Consider the following 19162-nt stretch of genomic DNA (forward strand, 5'->3'; position numbering starts at 1 on the left):
ACCCTCCTCAGTGCATGCATGCTCACTGTCATTGGACTGAATGGCCTATTCCCATCCTTGTCAGACTACCCTGCCAGTCAATATAATCATGGCTGATTGGGCACTTCAATGCCCTTTACCTGTCCTGTCGTCCTAACCCTATACCCCGCTGGAAATCAGAAATCGATCACTCCCTATCGAAAACAGACTCTAAGTTTGAATATCTGGGTGAAAACATTTCTCCTTATCTCTGACCCCACATTTCTAAGTATTGCACTGTTCTAAAATCTCTAACCAGGGGAAACATCTTCCCTGTATCTCCCTTTTCTATCCATTCAGCAGTTTGTAAGGTTCAAAAGATCATCTCTGAGTCTTTGAAACTTTAAAGAATTCAGGTCCAGTTGGCACAATTTCTCTTCATAGGACAATCTCACCCTCCTAGGAACAAGTCTGCACACCCTCTCAATGGCAAGAACATTCTTCCTGAGGTAAGGAGACAAAAACTTCGCATACTAATCCAGATGTATTCCCCACCCCCCATCTCCCCTATCCAATCTCGCACAGTCCCTCTGTATTCAATGTCTGACCATCCTGCCCATGCCAGATCTTTGAATGAATTGGATGAGAATATAGCAGGTAAGGTCACCCAGTTTGTCGTGTATTCGACAGTGAAGAAGGTTACCTCCGAGTACAATGAGATCTACCGTAACCACCCTGTTAATCTTACAGATAACTGAGATCTCCTTACAAATTTGTTTCTCAATTTCCCTCTGACAATTAGAGGATCTGTAATACAATCTCAATAAGGTGATCATCCCTTTCTTATTTCTCAGTTCCACCCAAATAACTTCCCTGGATGTATTTCCGGGGAATATCCTCCCTCAGATGCCCTTTAGATTAGATTATATGAGTTTCCCTACAGTGTGAAAACAGGCCCTTCGGCCCAACCAGTCCACACCGACTCTCCAGAGAGTAACCCACCCAGACCCATTTCCCTCTGACTAATGCATTTAACAGTATGGGCAATTTAGCATGACCAATATCACCTGGCCTGCAAATCTTTGTGACTGCGGGAGGAAACCCAGAGGAAACGCACGCAGACACGGGGAGAATGTGCAAACTCCACGCAGACAGTCGCCTGAGGCTGGAATCGAACCTGGGACCCTGGTGCTGAGAGTCAGCAGTGCTAACCACTGAGCCACTGTACCAGGTTCCATCATTTCCCCTGGCAGCTCATTCCATACCACCCTCTGTGTGAAAAGTTGCCCCTTAGGTATATTTTATCTTTCTCCTCTCACCCTAAACCCACCCCCACCCCAGAGAAAGACCTTGTCCATTTATCCTATCCATGCCCCTCTATAAGGTCACCCCTCAGCCTCCAACGCTCCAGGGAAAGCAGCCCCAGCCTGTTCAGCCTTTCCCTATAGCTCAAATCCTCCAACCCTGGCAACATCCTTGTAAATCTTTTCTGAACCCTTTCAAGTTTCACAACATCCTTCCAATAGGAAGGAGACTAGAATTGCACACGATATTTCAAAAGTGCCCTAACCAATGTCCTGTACAGCCACAACATGACCTCCCAACTCCTGTACTCAATACTCTGACCAATAAAAGAAAGCATACCAAACGCTGCCTTCACTATCCTATCTACCCGCGACTCCACTTTCAAGGAGCTATGAGCCTGCACTCCAAGGTCTCTTTGTTCATTAACACTCCCTATGACATTGCTATTAAGTGTATAAGTCAGGCAGGGAGGAAAGGGTCATGTGAGGGAGCCGTGGTTTAAGACCATAAGACATAGGAGTGGAAGTAAGGCCATTTGGCCCATCGAGTCCACTCCACCATTCAATCATGGCTGATGGGCATTTCAACTCCACTTACCAGCGTTCTCCCTGTAGCCCTTAATTCCTCGAGACAACAAGAATTTATCAATCTCTGCCTTGAAGAAATTTAGCGTCCCGGCCTCCACTGCACTCTGCGGCAGGGAATTCCACAGGCCCACCACTCTCTGGCTGAAGAAATGTCTCCGCATTTCTGTTCTGAATTGACCCCCTCTAATTCTAAGGCTGTGTCCACGGGTCCTAGTCTCCTCACCTAACGGATACAATTTCCTAGCGTCCACCCTTTCCAAGCCATGTATTATCTTGTACGTCTCTATTAAGTCTCCCCTTAATCTTCTAAACTCCAATGAATATAATCCCAGGATCCTCAGCCGTTCCTCATATGTTAGAGCTACCATTCCAGGGATCATCCGTGTGAATCTCCACTGGACACGCTCCAGTGCCAGTATGTCCTTCCTGAGGTGTGGGGACCAAAACTGGACACCGTACTCCAAATGGGGCCTAACCAGAGCTTTATAAAGTCTCAGCACATCTCTGCTTTTATATTCCAACCCTCTTGAGATAAGAGTAAAAAGTGAGGTCTGCAGCTGCTGGAGATCAGAGCTGAAAATGTGTTGCTGGTTAAAGCACAGCAGGTTAGGCAGCATCCAAGGAACAGGAAATTCGACGTTTCGGGCCAGAGGAATTGGTAGAGGAATTGAGTTCCGGAGTCCTGAGATCATATTGCAGTTGTATAAGACTCTGGTGCGGCCGCATCTGGAGTATTGTGTGCAGTTTTGGTCGCCATACTATCGGAAGGATGTGGAGGCACTGGAACGGGTGCAGAGGAGGTTTACCAGGATGTTGCCTGGTATAGTAGGAAGATCGTATGAGGAAAGGCTGAGGTACTTGGGGCTGTTTTCATTGGAGAAAAGAAGGTTTAGGGGTGACTTGATAGAGGTGTACAAGATGATTAGGGGTTTAGATAGGGTTGATCATGAGAACCTTTTTCCACGTATGGAGTCAGCTATTATGAGGGGGCATAGCTTTAAATTAAGGGGTGGTAGGTATAGGACAGATGTTAGGGGTAGATTCTTTACTCAGCGAGTCGTGAGTTCATGGAATGCCCTGCCAGTAACAGTGGTGGACTCTCCCTCTTTATGGGCATTTAAACGGGCATTGGATAGGCATATGGAGGATAGTGGGCTAGTGTAGGTTAGGTGGGCTTGGATCGGCGCAACATCGAGGGCTGAAGGGCCTGTACTGCACTGTATTTTTCTATGCTCTAAGTCCTGCTAAGATTTGCTTCCCCAAAATGCAGCACCTTGTATTTATCTAAACTCCATCTGCCACTTCTCAGCCCATTGGACCATCTGATCGAGATCCCGTCGTAATCTGAGGTAACCTTCTTCGCTGTCCACTACACCTCCAATTTTGGTGTCATCTGCAAACTTACTAACGGCACCTCTTGTACTCACATCCAAATCATTTCTATAAATGATTAAAAAGTAGTGAACCCAGCACCAAACCTTGCAGCCCTTCACTGGTCACAGGCCTCCAGTCTGAAAAACAACCCTCCACCACCACCCTCTGTCTTCTGTCTTTGAGCCAGTTCTGTATCCAAATGGCTAGTTCTCCCTATATTCCATGAGATCTACCTTGCTAACCAGTCTCCCATGGGGAACCTTGTCGAATGCCTTACTGAAGATCACATCTACTGCTCTGCCTTCATCAATCTTCTTTGTTACTTCTTCAAAAAACTCAATCAAGTTTGTGAGACATGATTTCCCCCGCACAAAGCCATGCTGACTATCCCTAATCAGTCCTTGCCTTTCCAAATACATGTACATCCTGTCCCTCAGGATTCCCTCCAACAACTTGCCCATCACCGAGGTCAGGCTCACCGGTCTATAGTTCCCTGGCTTGTTCTTACCGCCCTTCTTAAACAGTGGCACCAATTGTTAGTTAACCTGAGAATGTAACTTTTGAAAAAGGTTCTGTGATTTACACATGAGAGAAGTGAAACTATCATGGTATTCGAACAGATGAAAGACTCAACAGGCAATCAAGGTATTTTTCAATGTATAATTTCAGTTACGTCATACTGTAAATTTTTGCTATAAATTCTGTGCCTTACAATTGTGTCCTCCACAATCACCTGATGAAGGAGCGGTGCTTCAAAAGCCAGTGTACTTCCAATTAAACCTGTCAGACTATAACCTGGTGTTGTGTGATTTTTAACTTTGTACTCCTGACTTGTGCCTTATAGATGGTGGACAAGCTTTGGGGAGTCACGGTCTAGACTAGAATGGTGCTGGAAAAGCACAGCAGGTCAGGCAGCATCTGAGGAGCAGGAAAATCGACGTTTCAGGCAAAAGCCCTTCATCAGGAATACAGGCAGGGAGCCTCCGGAGTAGAGAGATAAATAGGAGGGGGATGGGGCTGGGGAGAAGGTAGCAAAGAGTACCGAGTCTGTTTCAGTACATGGTTGAGGAGTTTCAGAGCGGTGGAGATGACCTGGAGGTTGCAGAGAGAGAGAGAGAAGAGAGAGACTCCCTGAGATTCTTGTAGAAAGAGGAGGAAAGCTTCTTCAAGGCAGGCATCCTTGCAAAAGGATTCGCAGTCGGGTTAAAATCACCGAGGCAAACATGAGGACTGCAGCTGCTGGAAACCAGAGTCTAGATTAGAGTGGTGCTGGAAAAACACAGCAGGTCTCTTTGGGGTGTAAGGACTGAGTTACTTGCTGCAGGATTCCCAGCCTCTGCCCTGCTGGGGATTCACCAAGGCTACTTGAACAGGACATAGAACATAGAACATAGAAAGATACAGCGCAGTACAGGCCCTTCGGCCCTCGATGTTGCGCCGACCGAATCCTACCTAACCTATACTAGCCCAATAACTTCCAAATGCCTATCCAATGCCCGCTTAAATGACCATAAAGAAGGAGAGTTCACCACTGCTACTGGCAGGGCATTCCATGAACTCACAACCCGCTGTGTGAAGAATCTACCCCTAACATCTGTCCTATACCTACCACCCCTTAATTTAAAGCTGTGTCCCCTAGTAACACCTGACTCCATTAGCGGTAAAAGGTTCTCAGTGTCGACCCTATCTAAACCCCTAATCATCTTATACACCTCTATCAAATCTCCCCTAAACCTTCTCTTCTCCAATGAGAACAGCCCCAAGTGCCTCAGCCTTTCCTCATAAGATTTTCCTACCATTCCAGGCAACATCCTGGTAAACCTCCTCTGCACTCGTTCCAATGCCTCCACATCCTTCCGATAGTATGGCGACCAAAACTGCACACAATACTCCAGATGACGCCGCACCAGAGTCTTATACAGTTGCAACATGACCTCAGGACTCCGGAACTCAATTCCTCTACCAATAAAGCCCAGTACACCATATGCCTTCTTCACAGCACTATTTACCTGGGTGGCAACTTTCAGAGATCTGTGTACATGGACACCAAGATCCCTCTGCTCATCCACACTACCAAGTAGCCTACCATTAGCCCAGTAATCCATCTTCTTGTTACTCCTACCAAAGTGAACGACTTCGCACTTAGCTACATTGAATTCCATTTGCCACATTTCTGCCCAGCTCTGCAACTTATCTATATCCCGCTGTAACCTACCACTTCCTTCCTCACTATCCACAACTCCACCGACTTTTGTGTCATCCGCAAACTTGCTTACCCAGCTTTCAAGCCCTTCCTCTAGATCATTTATAAAGATAACAAAAAGCAATGGTCCCAAAACAGATCCTTGTGGTACACCACTAGTAACTGCACTCCAAGATGAACATAGTCCATCAACTACTACCCTCTGTCTCCTTCCAGCCAGCCAATTCCTAATCCAAACCTCTAATGTATCCTCAATGCCATACCTCCGTAGTTTTAGCATTAGCCTACCATGGGGAACCTTATCGAACGCCTTACTAAAATCCATATACACAACATCTACTGCTTTACCCTCGTCCACTTCCTTAGTCACCTTCTCAAAGAACTCAATAAGGTTTGTGAGGCACGACCTGCCCTTCACAAAACCATGCTGGCTGTCCTTGATCACGTTATTCCTATCCAGATGTTCATAAATCTTATCCCTTACCATTCTCTCTAAGACTTTGCCCACCACAGAAGTCAGACTCACTGGCCTATAGTTACTAGGGCTATCCCTACTCCCTTTCTTGAACAAGGGGACCACATTCGCTATCCTCCAGTCCTCTGGTACTATTCCCGTTGACAATGATGACATAAAAATCCAGGCCAATGGCTCTGCTATCTCCTCCCTAGCTTCCCATAGGATCCTAGGGTAAATGCCATCAGGCCCAGGAGACTTATCTATTTTCATCCTCTCCAATATTCCCAGAACCTCTTCCCTGCATATTTCCAGGCCATCCATTCTAATCACTTGTGACTCCTGTTCCTGAGTGAATACTGATGAAAAGTATTGATTTAGTGTCTCTCCAATCTCCTCCGCCTCCACGCACAACTTCCCACTACTATCCTTGACTGGACCGATACCTACCCTAGTCATCCTTTTATTCCTGACATACCTATAGAAAGCCTTTGGGTTTTCCCTAATCCTACCAACTAAGGACTTTTCATGTTCCCTCCTTGCTGCTCTTAGCTCTCTCTTTAGATCCTTCCTGGCTACCTTATAACTCTCTATCACCCCAACTGAACCTTCACGCCTCATCTTTACATAGGCCGCCCTCTTCCCTTTCACAAGGGATTCCAATTCCTTATTAAACCACGGCTCCCTCACAAGGCCCTTTACACCCTGCCTGCCCAGGAGTTATCTGCCTCAGGGGCACTCACATCCCATAAGCAAATGAAGTTTCCTGCTGTGTTTTTTCCGCACTTCCCAGGTCTGCCCAGCAGAGTGCAGTGACGCTCCAACAATGTCTCCAGCCCTTCATTAGGTTTGAGGTTTCTGTTTATTGTACAAGGCAGCACGCATGTCATTTCCTTGCACTCACTGCTTGCACCCTACAAAGATGGGTCGGGGGGGGGGATGACAGGGTGTGGGATTGGAGGACCAGATTTCAACTGGATGGAATATTGAAAGTTCTCTCCAGTGACTGGGTGTCACTGATCAGCTGATGCAATGATCCCCTGAGCCACCGTGCTACTTCCTGTGCACACACAGGTACTTCCCGTGGGTATAACTGAACGACGTTACAGGTTCAACTTGATTATCTTCGATTGGTTGTTAGGGTAATTATTAACACACTCAGGAATGGTCAACAAGTGCTATCCAACCTGAAACCACAGAGACCAGTTCAACCTCAGACAATTGTCATGGAGCTGGGATTGTAAACAGGAGCATTGGTCTCAGTGTCAGAGAAGCAATGGTTCAGAAACACTGGGTGAGGGGATCGGGGGGGGGTGTGGAGATACAACTGAGTATCATCAGCGAACACATCAAAGCTAAACATGAGATATTGTATGGTGTCTCCCAGAGGCAGCATGATGTGAAATAAGAGGGGCATAGGACAGATCATTGAGGGACACAGAACGGTGTGGGAGAAGGAAGAGAAACTGTTATTGAGGATTCTCTGTGAGAATGAGAATGGGAACAGGTGGCGTGTGGAGCAGTCTCGATGGGCTGAATGGCTGACTTTTGTTCCTAGCCCTCACAGTCTTCTAGAGTCATAGAGTCACAGAGATGTACAGCACGGAAACAGACCCTGGAGAGATTCCAGCAAGGGAGGGCAGTATTTATTGCCCATCCCTAGTTAGAATATAGAACAATGCAGCGCAGAACAGGCCCATCTACCCTCGATGTTGCACTGACCTGTGAACTAATCTCAGCTCATCCCCCTACACTCTCCCATCATCATCCATGTGCTTATCCAAGGCCTGTTTAAATCTCCCTAATGTGGCTGAGTTAACGACATTGGGAGGTAGGGCATTCCACGCCCTTACCACTCTCAGTAAAGAACCTGCCTCTGACATCTGTCTTAAATCTATCACCCCTCAATTTGTAGTTATGTCCCCTCGTACAAGCTGACATCATCATCCCAGGAAAAGTCTTTCACTGCCTACCCTGTCTAATCCTCTAATCCTCTGATCATCTTGTATGTCTCTATCAAATCCCCTCTTAACCTTCTTTCCAATGAGAACAGACCCAAGTCTCTCAGCCTTTCCTCATAAGACCTTCCCTCCAGACCAGACAACATCCTGGTAAATCTCCTCTGCACCTTTTCCAATGCTTCCACATCCTTTCTGTCATGGGGCGACCAGAACCGTACACAATATTCCAAGTGTGGCCGCACCAGCGTTTTGTATAGTTGCAGCATGATATTGTGGTTCTGGAACTCAATCCCTCTACCAATGAAACCTAACACACCGTATGCCTTGTTAACAGCACTAACAACCTGGGTGGCAACTTTCAGGGATCTGTGTACATGGACACCAAGATCCCTCTGCACATCCACACTACCGAGAGTCTTTCCATTGACCTCTGCCTTCCTGTTATTCTTCCCAAAGTGCATCACCTCACATTTAGCTGCATTGAACTCCATTTGCCACCTCTCAGCCCAATTCTGCAGTTTATCCAAGTCTCCCTGCAACCTGTAACATTCTTCCACACTGTCCACTACTCCACTGACTTTAGTGTCATCTGCAAACTTACTAATCCATTCACCTATACCTGCGTCCAAGTCATTTATAAAAATGACAAACAGCAGTGGTCCCAAACCAGATCCTTGTGACACACCACTAGTAATCAGACGCCAGGCTGAATATTTTCCATCGACCACCACTCGCTGCCTTATTACAAAAAGCCAGTTTCTAATCCAAACTGCTAAATCACCCTCAATTCCATGCTTCTGTATTTTCTCCAACAGCCTACCATGTGGAACCTTATCAAAGGCTTTACTGAAGTCCAAGTATACCACGTCAACTGCCCTAACCTCATCTACATTCTTGGTCACCATCTCAAAAAACTCAATGAGGTTTGTGAGGCACGACCTGCCCTTGACGAAACCATGTTGACTATGTGAAATCAAATTGTTGCTTGCGAGATGAATATAAACCCTATCTCTCAATCTTTTCCAAAATCTTTCCTACAACAGACATGAGACTCACTGGTCTATAATTACCTGGGTCTTCTCTCTGCCTTCCTTGAACAAGGGCACAACATTTACAATCCTCCAGTCCTCTGGTACTAAACCTGTAGATAATGACGACTTAAATATCAAAGCCAAAGGCTCTGCTATCTCCTCCCTAGCTTCCCAGTTACCCCTTGAGAAGGTGGGGGTGAGCTGCTTTCTTGAACTGCTGCAGTCCATGTGCTGTGGGTAGACCCATAATGCCCTTAGGGAGGGAATTCCAGGATTCTGACCCAGTGACACTGAAGGAACAGCGATATATTTCCAAGTCAGGATGGTGAGGGGCTCGGAGGGGAACTTGCAGGGGATGGTGTTCCCATGTATCTGCTGTCCCTTGTCCTTCTAGATGGAAGTGGTTGTGGATTTGGAAGGTGCTGTCTGAGGATCTTTGGTGAGTTTCTGCAGTGCATCTTATAGCTGGTACACACTGCTGCTACTGAGTGTACATTTTAATGGTAAGGAAGCTCATGCCTGTAGAATTGTTGCTGGAGGGGAGACGGGTTAAGAATTACAGAATTCCTACAGAGCAGAAAAAGGCTATTCAGCCCAAACCAACTTCTACCCTGTAGCCCTGCATTCCTCATGACTAATGCCCCTAACCTGCACATCCCTGAACACTTTAGCATGGCCGACCCCGCACCCTCACGGAGGAAACCAGAGCAACTCCACACAGACACAGGGAGATTGTGTAAACCCCACACAGTCACCTGAAGTGGGAATTGAACCCAGGTCCCTGGCACTGAGAGGCAGCAGTGCTAACCACTGTGCCACTGTGCTGCTCTAAAGGTACTGATTGGCTGATGTGGATGATTATGTGATTGTGGGAAGTTTGACAGACAAAAGCAGGTGCCTGGTTTAGAGACGTGAGAGTGAGATCAATACATTTATGGATTTGAGTACTGAGGGGAGTAGTCTGTTAAAATGGGATGAGATGTTCAGGTGCATGTGACTCAGATTCAATCAGGTCTTCTCCTGCGTTTTGGGTAGTGTACCTCTGAACTCTCTCAAATTGCACAGAGTTGTACATCAGGCATTGTAACATTCCCTCTGTGTCTTGTTGTCAGTGATGGTCATTCCTTGCTCTCCCAGATCCCCAAGAATGGCAACTAGGAATTCTGCACAATCAGCAGGAGACAGGGACAAACACAGGATTGTGGAGTCAGTAAATACAGTCATTCCCTTTTAAATCGAGTAATTTCAACCTCACAACAGGCGTGTGAGAGAAACCGAGAGAGCTGATATTAAATGCTGTTCCTCAGTGAGAGTGAATTGATTTAAGATCCTTGCAATCCAATGAAGGAACTGCTCTGGTGTCTGTGACAGCTCTGCCCCTGAATCGAACTGCTTTTAACCCAACTCAAACTCTGATTATCAGAGCAAGGCAGTAATGTAACACTGATTGAGACGAGAGATAATTTTATTCAGCTTTACTGCTTCCTATCAAAACTGCTGCTGTCTTTAATGCAGAAACAATGACCTCTCACCTCTCTTTCAGTTTTTGCATTTTCAATTTGCAAAGGCATTTCCTTTTTTAAACTTTCTCCCTGGAAAATTGCTGAATGAAACAAAAATATTAGAGCAGGCCTGAGCTCCAGACTACAATCACACAAACACCCCAAAAGTCCCAAACCCCTTCTCCTTCACTCCCCCTCTACACAATCCCAATGGACCCAAATCCCTTCCCATTCATTCCCACTCTACACAATCCCAATGGACCCAAATCCCTTCCCATTCATTCCCACTCTACACAATCCCAATGGACCCAAACCCCTTCCCATCCACACACACTCTACACCATCCTAATGGACCCAAACCCCTTCCCATTCACTCTACACTCATCCCAATGGACCCAAACCCCTTCTCATTCACTCTACACAATTCCTTTGCAGTCATTGTTTTTACCTAGTTGATTTTAACCCTACTGCGAATCCTCTTGCAAGGATGCCTGCCTTGAAGAAGCTTTCCTCCTCTCTCGACAAGAATCTCAGTGAGTTTCTCTCTCTCTGCAATCTCTCCACTCTGCAGGCACCCTGCCTCTATTCCTGATGAAGGGCTTTTGCCCAAAACGTTGATTTTCCTGTTTCTTGGATGTTGCCTGACCTGCTGAGCTTTTCCAGCACCACTCTAATCTAGACTCCTGTTTCGAGCATCTGCATTCCTTGTTTTTACCAAACCCCTTCCCATTCACTCCCGCTCTACACCATCCCAATGGACCCAAATCCCTTCCCATTCACTCCCGCTCTACACCATCCCAATGGACCCAAATCCCTTCCCATTCACTCCCGCTCTACACCATCCCAATGGACCCAAATCCCTTCCCATTCACTCCCGCTCTACACCATCCCAATGGACCCAAATCCCTTCCCATTCACTCCCGCTCTACACCATCCCAATGGACCCAAATCCCTTCCCATTCACTCCCGCTCTACACCATCCCAATGGACCCAAATCCCTTCCCATTCACTCCCGCTCTACACCATCCCAATGGACCCAAATCCCTTCCCATTCACTCCCGCTCTACACCATCCCAATGGACCCAAATCCCTTCCCATTCACTCCCGCTCTACACCATCCCAATGGACCCAAACCCCTTCCCATTCACTCCCACTCTACACCATCCCAATGGACCCAAACCCCCTCCCATTCACTCCCACTTTACACCATCCCAATGGACCCAAATCCCTTCCCATTCACTCCCACTCTACACAATCCCAATGGACCCAAACCCCTTCCCATTCACTCCCACTCTACACAATCCCAATGGACCCAAATCCCTTCCCATCCACTCACACTCTACACAATCCCAATGGACCCAAACCCCTTCCCATTCACTCTACACAATCCCAATGGACCCAAACCCCTTCCCATTCACTCCCACTCTACACCATCCTAATGGACCCAAACTCCTTCCCATTCACTCTACACAATCCCAATGGACCCAAACCCCTTCTCATTCACTCCTGTTCTATACATCCCAATGGACCCAAACCCCTTCTCATTCACTCTCGCTCTACACAATCCCAATAGACTTAAACCCCTTCTCATTCACTCCCTTTCTACACTCATCCCAATGGACCCAAACCCCTTCCCATTCACTTTACACAATCCCAATGGACCCAAATCCCTTCCCATTCATTCCCACTCTACACAATCCCAATGGACCCAAACCCCTTCCCATCCACACACACTCTACACCATCCTAATGGACCCAAACCCGTTCCCATTCACTCTACACAATCCCAATGGAACCAAACCCCTTCTCATTCACTCCCATTTTACACACATCCCAATGGACCCACACCCCTTCTCATTCACTCCCGTTCTATACATTTTGGGCGGCACAGTGGTTAGCACTGCTGCCTCACAGCACCTGAGACCAGGGTTCAATTCCCGACTCAGGCGATTGACTGTGTGGAGTTTGCACGTTTGCCCCGTGTCTGCGTGGGTTTCCTCCGGGTGCTCCAGTTTCCTCCCACAGTCCAAAGATGTGTGGGTCAGGTAAATTGGCCATGCTAAATTGCCCGTAGTGTTAGGTAAGGGGTAAATGTAGGGGTATGGGTGGGTTGCGCTTTGGCGGGTCGGTGTGGACTTGTTGGGCCGAAGGGCCTGTTTCCACACTGTAAGTAATCTAATCTAATCTAATCCCAATGGACCCAAACCTCTTCTCATTCACTCTCGCTCTACACACATCCCAATGGACCCAAACCCCTTTCCATTCACTCACACTCTACACAATCCCAATGGACGCAAACCCCTTCTCATTCACTCCCGTTCTATACATCCCAATGAACCTAAACCCCTTCCCATTCACTCCCACTCTACACCATCCTAATGGGCCCAAACCCCTTCTCATTCACTCTCGCTCTACACCATCCAAATGGACCCAAACCCCTTCCCATTCACTCCCAATCTACACCATCCCAATGGACCCAAACCCCCTCCCATTCACTCCCACTCTACACCATCCCAATGGACCCAAACTCCTTCCCATTCACTCCCACTCTACACCATCCCAATGCATAAAAGGGCACAGTTAATCTGACTGTGTTGTACAAGTTGGTCTGTGTAGTTAGCGTGACTATGGAGATGTACAGCACAGAATATTGCCCTTCGGCCCATTGTGTCCAGGCAAGTTGAAACAACCTCCTCCCTATTGTAACCCCGTTTCCCAGCACTTTGCCACAGCCTTGTCTGCTTTGGTCTGACGGGAGTCACATCAAAATCCTCCTTCTGTGTGGTGAGGGTTCCTGCCTCTCCCACCCTCACAGCCAGTCAGTTCCAGATTCCCCACCCCCGTCTGGGGGAAAAAGGTTACCTCACATCCCCCTGCCCCTCCTGCCCCTCCCCTCCCATCTATGGCCTGTGTTATTACTCCGTTCACCAAGGGAAAAGATTCTTTTCCAGTCTCCCCTGTCTGTGTCCCTTAACATTTTATACATCTCTGTCATATCCCCGTCTGCTCTCAGGAAACCATTCCCAGTCTGGATCCCCTTTGTCTTATTTGTCCTGCCCAAGTGTATCACCTCACTCTTCAATCACCATGATCGAATGGTGGAGTAGTCTTGATGGGCTGAATGACCTCATTCTGCTCCTATATCTTATGGTCTTGAGTTAATCGAAGGCTTAGCCCCTCATTATTTACCACCCCTTCAAGTTTTATTTTGTTTGCAAACTTACTGACCAACCTTCCTACATTCAGGTCTAAATCGTATATACAAATCATAAACAGCCTTCACCCCTGTGGGATCCGACTGGGCATAGATCGTGAGATGGAGAAACACCCCTCAACCATCATCCTCTGTTTCCTGCCACACAGCCAATACGGGATCCAATTTCCCAAATTTCCTTGTATCTCATAAGCTCTTAGCTTCACTATCAGTCTCCCGTGGGAGACCTGATCAAAAGCCTTGCTGAAGACTGAGTAAACTACATCAAAAGCATTGTCCTCACCTACACGGCTGGTCACATCATCGAAAAATTCAATCATGTTGGTCAGACAGGGCCTTCCCATAACAAAATGATGCTGACTGCTGGACAGTGTAGTCAGCATGGTCAGGGTTGTCAGTGCGGACAGTGAGGACAGTGTGGGTCAGTGTGGACAGTGTGGACAGTGAGGACAGTGTGGTCAGTGAGGACAGTGAGGACAGTGAGGACACTGTGGACAGTGAGGACAGTGTGGTCAATGAGGACAGTGTGGACAGTCTGGACAGTGTGGACAGTCTGGACAGTGAGGAGAGTGTGGACAGTGTGGTCAGTGTGGACAGTGAGGACAGTGAGGAGAGTGTGGTCAGTGTGGACAGTGAGGACAATGTGGACAGTGTGGTCAGTGTGGTCAGTGTGGACAGTGTGGACAGTGAGGAGAGTGTGGTCAGTGTGGACAGTGAGGACAATGTGGACAGTGTGGTCAGTGTGGTCAGTGTGGACAGTGAGGACAGTGAGGACAGTGTGGACAGTGTGGACAGTGAGGAGAGTGAGGAGAGTGTGGACAGTGTGGTCAGTGTGGACAGTGAGGACAGTGAGGAGAGTGTGGTCAGTGTGGACAGTGAGGACAGTGAGGACAATGTGGTCAGTGTGGTCAGTGTGGTCAGTGTGGACAGTGAGGAGAGTGTGGTCAGTGTGGACAGTGAGGACAGTGAGGACAATGTGGACAGTGTGGTCAGTGTGGTCAGTGAGGACAGTGAGGAGAGTGAGGAGAGTGTGGTCAGTGTGGACAGTGAGGAGAGTGTGGACAGTGAGGAGAGTGTGGTCAGTGTGGACAGTGTGGACAGGGAGGACAGTGAGGACAGTGTGGTCAGTGTGGACAGTGTGGACAGTGTGGTCAGTGTGGTCAGTGAGGACAGTGTGGTCAGTGAGGACAGTGTGGTCAGTGCGGTCGTGAGGACAGTGTGGACAGTGAGGAGAGTGAGGAGAGTGTGGTCAGTGTGGACAGTGAGGAGAGTGTCGACAGTGAGGACAGTGTGGACAGTGAGGACAGTGTGGTCAGTGTGGTCAGTGTGGACAGTGAGGACAGTGTGGTCAGTGTGGACAGTGTGGACAGTGTGGACAATGAGGACAGTGTGGTCAGAGTGGACAGAGTGGACAGTGTGGACAGTGTGGACAGTGCGGACAGTGAGGACAGTGTGGGTCAGTGTGGGTCAGTGTGGACAGTGTGGACAGTGAGGAGAGTGTGGTCAGGTTGTGTCCCATCGCGCTGGAAGGCTGGGAGGAGATGAACTCCGATTACGTGGACTCAGTTTGTGTCCAATGTGTACAGGAGGGTTTCCTGACACAGTATGTCGAAGGGCCGACTAGAGGGGAGGCCACACTGGATCTGGTGCTTGGTAATGAACCAGACCAGGTGTTTGATTTAGTTGTAGGTGAGCACTTTGGAGAGAGTGACCATAATTCAGTTACGTTTAGTTTAGAGATGGAAAGGGATAGGTATATGCCACAGGTCAAGAGTTATCGATGTGGCAAGGGCAATTATAATGTGATTAGGCAAGAATTAGGATGTATAGAATGGGATAGCAAAATGCAGGGGATGGGGGCAATGGAAATGTGAAGCTGGTTTAAGGAACAGATATTGCGTGTCCTTGATAGGTATGTCCCTGTCAGGCAGGGAGGAAGTGATAAGGTAAGGGAACTGTGGTTTACAACAGAAATTGCATCTCTTGTTAAGCAGAAGAAGGAGATGATGGAGAGTTACAGATCAGCTAGGAAGGATTTAAAGAGAGAGTTAAGAAGAGCAAAGAGAGGACATGAGCAGTCTTTAGTAAATAGAATAAAGGAGAATCCTAAAGCTTTCTATAAGTATGTGAGGAATAAAAGGGCAGTAGAGGTGACCCAGGTAATTATAGACCAGTCAGCCTTACTTCTGTTGTAGGAAAGGTTTTGGAAAGGATTATAAGAGATAAGATTTATAATCATCTAGCAAGCAACAATTTGATTTCAGATAGTCAACATGGTTTCATCAAGGGCAGGTCGCGTCTCACAAACCTCATTGAGTTTTTTGAGATGGTGACCAAGCATGTAGATGAGGTTAGGGAAGTTGGTGTGGTATACTTGGACTTCAGTAAAGCCTTTGATAAGGTTCCACATGGTAGGCTGATGGAGAAAATGGAGAGGCATGAGATTGAGGGTGATTTAGCAGTTTGGATTAGAAACTGGCTTTTTGGAAGAAGGCAGCAAGTGGTGGTCGATGGAAAATATTCAGCCTGGCGTCTGATTACTAGTGGGTGTGTCACAAGGATCTGGTTTGGGACCATTGCTGTCTGTCATTTTTATAAATGACTTAGACACAGGTATAGGTGGATGGATTAGTAAATTTGCAGATGACACTAAAGTTGGTGGAGTAGTGGACAGTGTGGAAGAATGTTGCAGGGGGACTTGGATAAACTGCAGAATTGGGCTGACAGGTGGCAAATGGAGTTCAATGCAGCTAAATGTGAGGTGATGCACTTTGGGAAGAATAACAGGAAGGCAGAGGTCAATGGAAAGACGCTCAGTAGTGTGGATGTGCAGAGGGATCTTGGTGTCCATGTACATAGATCCCTGATTCCTGATGAAGGGCTTTTGCCTGAAACATCAATTTTCCTGCTCCTCAGATGCTGCCTGACCTGCTGTGCTTTTCCAGCGCCACCCTAATCTAGACCATTGATCCCTGAAAGTTGCCACCCAGGTGGATAGTGCTGTTAAGGCGGCATATGGTGTTAGGTTTCATTGGTAGAGGGATTGAGTTCTGGAACCGCAATGTCATGCTGCAACTATACAAAACGCTGGTGCGACCACACTTGGAATATTGTGTACAGTTCTGGTCCCCATATTTCAGGAAGGATGTGGAAGCATTGGAAAAGGTGCAGAGGAGGTTTACCAGGATGTTGTCTGGTCTGGAGGGAAGGTCTTATGAGGAAAGGCTGAGAGACTTGGGTCTGTTCTCATTGGAGAGAGGAAGGCTAAGGGGGAATTTGATAGAGACATACAAGATGATCAGAGATTGGTAGATAGTGAAAGTCTTTTCCTGGGATGATGATGTCAGTGTGTACGAGGGACATAACTACAAATTGAGGGGTGATAGATTTAAGACAGATGTCAGAGGCAGGTTCTTTACTCAGAGAGTGGTAAAGGTGTGGAATGCCCTACCTCCCAATGTCGTTAACTCAGCCACATTAGGGAGATTTAAACAATCTTTGGATAAGCACATGGATGATGATGGGATAGTGTAGGGGGATGGGCTTAGATTAGATCACAGGACAGTGCAACATTGAGGGCCGAAGGGCCTGTTCTGCGCTGTATTGTTCTATGACTCTGTGAGGGAAAGCTCTGGGGGTGGCGTGGAGGGGGGAGCTCTGTGGGCGTGACTCTGGGGAGGGGGAAGACTGTGGGGGGGGTGACTCTGGGGGGGTGACTCTGGGAGGGGGTGACTCTGGGGGGGGTGACTCTGTGGGGCGTGACTCTGGGGGTGACTGTGTGTGGGTCTGCCCGCTGCGTTGACTCTGGGGTACAGGATCTCTCTCTCTCTCTGAATGAGGCTGAGGGTGATCGAGCTGCTGTTGTAACTGATTCTCATGATCCGCACGGATATCTCAGCTGGTGCTGGAAAAGCAATTTGCTCCGTCAGTGAGAACACAGTGCCTTCGGGAAGGCATTTATAACTAGGTTCCTCATGTGGAAGTCCCAGGAGATCGGACGTGAGGACTGGCCTGAGGCCTGGGTCACTCACGGAACCATGTCAGATGGTCACCTGATTGATGAGACCATTAGGGTCACCCATGGGTGCAGTGATCCCTCAGCTCTCCCCCCTCTACTCAATTCCTACAAACTCTCTGTTTAGATTCTGACACAGTCAGCCTGCAAAACTCAACAATTTAAATTTTAGAATTATCTGTAAAAGGAGGCCATTCAGCCCAGTGTATTGATGCTGGCTCATTGAAAAAGCTATCCAAAGAGTGGTCCTGTCACTGCACGGTCAGAACATGCTCAGGGGGCTGAATAGCCTGTTCCTGTCCATAGGTTTCTATGTTCCTTCTGCCAATATTTCACTTTCCAGGTTTTATTCAATTCTGATTTGGAGTTTATCATTGAAACGACTTCAGGGAATAGTCAGTCACTCGTGTGGTTGTGGGTCTGGAGTTACATAGAGACCAGACTGGGTGAGGATGGCAAATTTCCTTCCCTGAAGGAAGTTATTTACCCAGATGAATTTTCCCCAACAGTCCAGGTGCTTTATGGTGACCTTGATAAAGATACCTCATTAGAGAGACTTTTAATTCCAGATAATGTCATAAATTGTTCATTCCCAGTTGACAGGGTGGGATTCCAACACAAGGGTCTGTGTCCGAACACTGTCAAACCATGATCCCTGTCTGACTCACTCAATATTTCCCATTTGGCCTGAGGTCGCTGGAATCCATACTATTTAGCTGGGAGAATTATCATTTCATTCAGGCACTAGACAAAGGCACAACATTGTTGGAAAAGCTCAGGAGGTCCTGGCAGAACTGTGGAAGGGTTACTGGACCCGAAAAGTGAAGGTAGATTTCTCATCACGGATGCTGCCAGACTTGCTGAGCATTTGCTAAGGGTCTGATTTTGTTTCTGATGTCCAGCATCTGCAGTTCTTGTTTTGTTTTCATCTGCAGAACATTGTTGTTGTAGCCGGGAAAGGTTGAGCTCAACATAATATTCAACTGTTGGAGCTCGAGGGAACATTCCACAGAGTTCAGGACAGAACACAGACTCACTAATACAAGTGTCACACTGTTGGAGGGTCAGCACTGAGGGTGTGCTGCACTGTTGGAGGGTCAGTGCTGAGGGTGTGCTGCTCTGTTGGAGGGTCAGTACTGAGGGAGTGCTGCTCTGTTGGAGGGTCAGTACTGAGGGAGTCCCCCATAGATGGAGACTTTGTGGTGAGTTAAAGAACGTTTATGTTAAATAATTAGTTTACCATGTTCTGAGACAAAAGAACAGTACAGCACAGGCACAGACCCTTCTGCCCATCAGCACTGAGCTGACACATGATGTCTTTTGAATTTGAAACCCTTTTACCTCTATGCTGTTCGTATCCCTCTATTCCCCACCTACTCTTCGTCTTCGTCTCCGTCTCCGTCTCCGTCTTCATCTTCATCTTCGAAGCCTCCAATCCCAGAATCCTCAGCCGTTCCTCATATGTTAGACCTGCCATTCCAGGGATCATCCGTGTGAATCTCTGCTGGACACGCTCCAGTGTCCTTCCTGAGGTATGGGGACCAAAACTACGGTGCTTT

Source organism: Hemiscyllium ocellatum, chromosome 7, assembly GCF_020745735.1.
Source record: "Hemiscyllium ocellatum isolate sHemOce1 chromosome 7, sHemOce1.pat.X.cur, whole genome shotgun sequence".
Classification (NCBI taxonomy): Eukaryota; Metazoa; Chordata; class Chondrichthyes; order Orectolobiformes; family Hemiscylliidae; genus Hemiscyllium; species Hemiscyllium ocellatum.